The following is a 7,613-nucleotide window of genomic DNA, read 5'->3' on the forward strand; positions in this document are numbered from 1 at the left end:
AATCTTGATCCTCAGTTGAATCTGAAGTTAGTTTCAAAGCTTTTTAGCAACAGCAGAAGCATTAACAAATAGAACAACAACAAAACGCACATAGAAACAAAACAACATCACCAAAACCATCATTAACCCGCAAATAACACAACAGCAGGTTGAACAAAAATCATTTGTTATAATCCTAATAAAATTTTATTTTTTGAAGATGTAAAATTTATAACAACAATCTGAAAATTATGTATTTAATATATTTTCAATTTAGATTTCATTCTTATTTATTGAAATAAAAACACATGCGACAGTAGGTTGAACACAATGTATTTTCAAAAGTATGGGCCTAGTGAAATTTTATTCGTATCTAAAGAATTGAACAAAAAAGAAGAGCAGGTTAATTATAATGTATATTTTTTTCTAAATTATGATGATATTTTACTGTTCAAATAAATGAAAACTGCTGTTGTAGAACGCAGCTTTGCCCGACACGTCACACGAAAAGCACACAGATTCACTCTTGAATGATACGTGACCACATGCGTTTTCCGTGTCTGGCGTGTCCTTACTTCCTATGTGACATGTAATTTAAGGTGGGTACACACACGCGAACCGAACCTTGTATGCGTAACTGTGTTACGCATATACGGTTACAAGGTGTCAAAATGTTGAGGACGAACCGTAACCGCGTTAAGCACGTAACTTCATTGAAATCCACTGCGATCATCAGTCTGTCCGCGTGTCCGGGTTGTTTACCGACGATGGCCACCATGCAAGTAGCGGCTGCCGCGTATATTTATATATATTATTTAACGGAAATGAAGCGAAATAAAAGAAGATGGTGCTATATCTATCCATGCATCATTGCGACGTATTTTGTTAAAATGGTTCGGGTGTTTTGCATACCACAGTAAAGTCTTTTCTTCGTAATAACTAATAAACTGAAGGACCTCTTCCTCACTCCAATCAGCCATGGTACACATATACGTACTGACTGACCAAAACAAGGGACTCTTCTATGGACGGCCTTATTCATAGTCGGTGTCAAGTTCAGCCACCTCTGTTGATACGCGTGCAATACAGGTCCCGTCCACACGTTGCGTAACGTGCAAAGAGACCTCCCTTTGATTCGGGGCCCAAAAACCGACAATTGCCGGGACGGAGGGCGAACCGAGCCTCGAACCTCGCAGGTTCGGGGTTCGGGTTCGAGGAACCGTCCACACTTGCGTTTTTGTTACAAGAATTGGTTACAATACAAGGTTCGGTTCGCATGTGTGTACCCGCCTGTAACAGGTCACCCATCTCTCGTGTCATGTCACTTGCTATGTGATTCTGGACCTACGGTCTTTTTCCATTTGATTACAACATATGAAGCAAGGGTGATTCGCTTACTTTAGCCGGCCATTTGTCACTGATGGCAGATAGGCGTTCGGTCGTTCTTAAACTTAGTCAGGCCACGGGCTCCTGCCAAAGGCAGCCCGTAAAAAGCAGCTGGGCGTAATGCTGTAATTGGGTTGTATTGGAAAATGCCTCCCCTAGAGTAGTGGATTTTATGCCACTTTTTTTTTCTTACTTTGTTAAGTGTTTATTTTCATATTTTCAAATAATGTCCCACGGGTTCGATTTTAATTTTCATTACAAGTTAACACAATTTTATATACAAATGTTACCCAATCAATCCAGTTAAAATACTTATTTTTGAGTCTTAAGTATATAATCACTCGATATCATGAGAACATCTTAAACAATTTGTAATCTATATGAAATTAGTTTATAGTATTTAACTTTTCCAGGTATGTGATTAATGGTGGAAATATAGACTGATGCTTGCTAAAGAATTACAATTGTGTTAAAGGCTAAAAAATTTAAACATTAATGTTCAGGTTTGAATAGTAGCCTACAATGACTAACCAGAGAAAAAAAAAAGATCTAGTGACACTGCTTAAACACCTTCTAAGAAGTTACCATTAAAATTATGTAGATCATTTCGACATGACCCATCTCTCTTAGCATGGCCATTTTACAAAATTTAATTCTTCCAAGTGGGATCCAGATGATAAGCTCTCATACATACTTGATAGGCCTATTCGTGATTTGAGACTCAATGAACCAATAACTTCACCCAATCGTTCGGATGACATTTGTGACAAATACCATTATCACTGGTGGATTGCCTTTAACACCACTGGTTACCATCAAAACTGTTGCAAACATTTTACACTGCTCTCGGATAGTTCAAAAAATCTAATGCTTCAAAGTATGAAAAGACTGAGATGCCGGTGTACTCAATCTCACGAGATGTATGTCGATCTGCAACTGATGGCAAGTGGAAGCTCCCAAAACACATCCTCTTCTGTGCTACTCTCCAACGCCTTTCTTGGAGCAAACAGGTGTGTGATAATATAAAAATTAGGTTTCCCTCTTCTTGAATGTTCTGATCCTCAATTATTGACCATGCAAGGCTTGTCTTCATGATGGAATTTGTTATGAAAACAAATAGATATTGCAGATAAACAACTGCACATACAATCAATAATGGAGAACAATGGAGTAAGAAGAAATGGCTGCAATATGAATACAAACGATTATTAAATATAAAAACTTGTGTAGAGGAATATCCTGTGATATGACTTTTGATATAATGTCAACTCATACAGGAACAGTACCTAAAAGCCCCCCCCCCCCCCTCGTGCCTGTGATTACATCAAACGTGGAGACATTGCAGTGGCCAGATCACTTAATCCAAAGGCTCTCTCTGTTGTCAACAAGACCGTGGATGAGACACATGAAGATTTCAAAGTCTTCAGGTAATAAAAGCTGTGTACACAACCACAACCATTCTTTAATTAAAACAAACAACTTCAACAACTTCTAAGTAACTGTTATGATAGAAATTTTCTAACAGAATATTCATTTCATCTAATAAACAAGGGGTACACTTGGGGTCTTCAACATGTTTAGCACATATAAAAAAAGAGTGCTGCACTACCTCTGCACGTGCTAAATTCTACGAATTCACTCTTGAGATGTGTAGCTTGATTGATGAACCAGACTGCCCAAAGACAGGAAAATTCAGCAAGATAAATCCTACTGAGGTCAAGAACTAAGCAGAGGTGGTGCAAAGAGTCATTGCATCCATAAAAGTCTTTACAAACCCTTGGGTTGTCCCTGACAAAAAAAAAAAAAAGAAAAAAAAAAGTTTTTTTTTTCCTTAGCAATTTTAGGGCTCCAATAAATCAAGAAGTTGAGTCAGATGTATTACAGGCTGAGGCTGCAAGCAGGGCTGCTAAGGGGTGCTTTATCCAGGAACGTTTTGTTTTCAAAAAAAAAAAAAAAAAAAAAAAAAAAAAAAAAAAAAAAAAGAGTGCTTGGAATGACTTAAGAAACTTAACTTGAAGTCAATGGATCATTGCAACTAGAAAGTCAAGCTCATTTCTACACAGGGCAAGGTATGTTCGTCTACAGTTTATATCTTTCATTATTAAATGGTTCCTAAGATAAATCTTTTCATGTTACCAAAATTCTCTTAAAAGTTGTAATCTATTAAGGCACAAGCACCATTAGCATATTAGCTATAAGTGTCATTGACATCTTATGATATTAGAAATAACTTTGACTCATCATCATAAGGATTGTAGTCTGATCTTCTGATAGTATCACTTCTCAAATGTATTTCATCTCATGTCTTTTGCAGATCATAAAATACCATGAGCATAACAACCTTGCTTTCCAGCTGCTCGTTAAGTCACAGATACTTGATCCCCTTACTAACCTAAGTGAACTCATGCGCTACTCCCTTTCAACGGTTCCTCATGCACTAGTTTCCCCTGATGGTTTCTTTACAAAGACAAACACAGCTAGAATCTTTCATTATCTACTCTAGGCTGAGGATAAGGAAGTGACCTACCCAAAGGATGCAATCTTTATTCAAGATGGTAATGCACTCTCCCATATTATAAATGACCTGCCACCTACATTTGGAAAGATCTACTTACAGATCTGAGGAGTTCCAAGTAACAATTTGTCTTCTAAACAGACTCTATCAAAGATCAGAAGGGGCCGAGGGGGGACTGTTCAGACCAATACATAATCAATGGTTTTCATACTGCCATGAGACCTTAGATCATTCCTTAATAATGAAAAGAACAAGAATCAGCTGTGCAACTTCTCGAGGTCTGGGCTAGTGATCAGGCTGCGACAGGGCTCAAGAGGTACTCTAAAGCAGTTTTATGTGTTTAAAAATTCATCAACCTACTTCAAAGAATAACAAAGTAAGAAGGAAATGAATGGTTTTACAATAACTATCTATGGTCATTACTAATTTAATGCATTATTTATGCCGGCAACATAATACTTCTTTACTTATTCCAGATAAAACCTTCTGGTATCTATGAACTATGCTCAAACCACGAAGAGACAGATAGCCATGTTATATTATATCTGCATTATGCCGTCAAGTGGGGATGCAAATCCAATATGGTGAGGACTGCAAACAGATATTTTGATGATTTTCCTCCACCACGCCAAAACGATTAACCTTTCATTATATCTTAATCATGGCACTGGGGTCCATCGTAAACTGATAAATGTATATGAACTGGCTGAGTTACTGGGCCCAGATTACTGCAATACTCTGCTTGAGTACTACGGTTTTACTGGGGAGACTTCACCGTGCATTCAAAGGTAAGGGCAAGATAAATCTATAAAAAAAACTGCAAAAGAATCCTAAGTTACATAAAGCTTTCAGCAAACTTGGCACACTGTGGTTGGTACCTGATAAGCTGCCGCAGGAAATAAAGGCATTACCTGTCTCATGTATGGTTATTCTCAAATTAAGTCAGTGGATGGTGTGTGTGTGTGTGTGTGTGTGTGTGTGTGGGTGGGTGGGTGAGGTGAAGATGCTGCGGAAAATGTTGGGTGCTGAACACATACTCCAAAGTAGACCTTGAATGCCAATCTCCTCCCAAATTCTCCCTCATCCCCCAAATGCAACGATGTAATTACTGAATTGCTTGCTACAAGAGAGAAGACCAGCTAATGTTTGAGAAGCCCAAGCCCCAAGAAGAGGTAGGATGACAGTTGGACCAATTATTCTTCCTCCTTCTCTTACTGGTATATTGGCATAGAGAAAGATATCAGATATGGAAGAGGTTTACAAAAACAACTCGAATTCTGGTGTAATGAGGATGGATATTATGAACGTGATGATGAGGAAGTGATGGAAATTCATGAGATAGACTTTGATGATCTCTTTTCTGATGATGATGATGATGTTGATCATTAGTAGTATAGAGTAGAGATGTCTTGAGAAAATGATAGAAGATGGATTTAGGAATAATTTGTATGTATAAGGATGATTTTAAAGGATTTACACAGACTAACAAGGAGCACAGACAATATTGTGAAATATATATATATATTTTTTTTTTCAACCAATGTTGAGCCAGGATATGCTTAAAACTTGAAAACAAGTGTTTCATTAGATTAGTTGGGTGAAATTTAAATGGAAACTGTAAACTGTTTAATTAAAAATATATGAAACTTTTTAATGTTTCTCGGGTTAGCATCAACACACCAAATATATGTATTAAAGACTAAAAACGAAGCTCGTGGGTCATTATTTGAACTTGTTACCTAACAAAATATGAAAATAGACACTTCAAAGAATTAAATAAAACAGGCGGCATAAAAAATAAAAAATCCACTAGGTGCAAGTGCACTCCTTCCCACTAGACATACCAAACATTTTCAAACAGTGATTGCATGAACAGGAACACATTTGATTATATGTCACGTGCATTACATAAGGAATATATTTTAATCCATCAAATAACTTATTAATAATTTCTGTTGTGTTTTGAGGCATTTTGTCTTCAATATTCTTCCACTATTAAGAATAAAGGCATCTGAAACACCTTGATGAATCATTGAAACAATACTGAAGTAAGAATAAAAACTTCTTGGTGATCATATCCTGATCGACAGAGGAACTCCAGGCATAATCAGTTTGAGTGACTCACCGTAAACTCTAAACATATTCAGTTTGCGACTCTCCCCAAATTCTGGACGTATTCAGTTGGAGTCACTATCCACACATTCCAAATATATTCAGTTGAATTACTCCCTTCAGACGCCATACATATTCAGTTTGCATGACTTTCTCAAATTCCATATAAATGCAGTTTGCTTGACATTCGTCAGATTCCAAAATTACCCAGTTTATGTTGCTTTCCTAGACATATTCAGTTTGCATGACTTTCCACAGACCCCAGACATATGTTGACCAAAAGAAACCAAAATGTGGAGTTGTTGCGTTGCTGAATGTAGAACTGTGTCTACGTAGAAGAATTACATAGTTTTAAGCATTACAAGAGGAACAATCTAGCAATAATTTTGTAGTATATACTGTGTTCAAGATGTGTGTATGTAATATATGTATCCAAATATTTCATAGTAAATTATTATGTCCTTTTGTATAAAGAACGTGAGTGCAAAATTTTTAATGTACACGAGCAGGAGCCTGAAACAAAGTTGAGGCCATACCACTACAGAGTTCATGATTGGTGTCATTGACGATAAGCTGCAGAGTATGGTAAAAGTTTGTGAATTTTTGCAAGAGATGGACATGGTAAATAGAGGTAAGTAATAAACAATTAGCTCAAAAATGGCAGCTGCAGGTATTAGATGGGTTTGTAAATCGAATCATTGGAGAGTATATGTATTATTGGATGATGATAGTTCAAGAGAAGATATGCTTCGCAGAACAAACGAAGCAACTAAAACGGCAAGAGCTACGTGAATGCCTTGCAAACGAAAGAGCTTTGTGAATGTAAATGACTATAAAACTAAATTCTAGAAGGGTTAAACATTTGCAGTTGATTCGATTTTTCTGAACACCACTGAGAAGTTGTGGCGTCAGTACACCTCTCATAGTACACTGTAGGCATTACTTAGGATATTTTCAGAGTCACCATTGCCATCAGCTACCCCTGAGTTTACCATTGTTATAACTTGGCGCTGAATGGCCTTCCCTGATCTAGTCCTTGAGAAAAAATTCCCTTCGAGTTTTTTCAGTCGTCAAAAGCCGTTAGACAAAAATGCCTCTAATTGAAATAGCAACTATAAGATATGACTGACAACAAAATGAGGTCTTAAATCTGAGTAATTTGTGAAAATATTTCTATTTACGAATCAATATTTGTAAACAGAATCCCACATGTGGTTCAGTATACTAAGATATGTATGTAAGCACTTCACGTGGTATAGGCTACTGTAAGCATTGTCTAAAATACTTAGTAACGACTCTTGAACACCTAGCTGAACCCCCTCCCCCTTTTTTTTTTTTATCTTTGATCCAATTGCACAACCTTTCAACTCTTACTTGCGGTGCAACAGCAAGGGTTTGAAAGGCATATTCGACCCCAGAACCGGGACATATGGCACAAATTCAGAAATCTACAGGTCCACAAATCACACAAGTACACGGATCGCTGTAGATAAGGGATCAGACAGTCTATGTACCTTAGAATGCGTCGTGAGTCTGGTTTAATTGTCATTCAGGTGAAAATAACACAAGACAATTCTCGTTTCCTTCATTCTAATTTCACTTTAGCTCCAAAAACACAAAA

The sequence above is a fragment of the Palaemon carinicauda genome, chromosome 33, assembly GCF_036898095.1.
Source record: "Palaemon carinicauda isolate YSFRI2023 chromosome 33, ASM3689809v2, whole genome shotgun sequence".
Taxonomy (NCBI): Eukaryota; Metazoa; Arthropoda; class Malacostraca; order Decapoda; family Palaemonidae; genus Palaemon; species Palaemon carinicauda.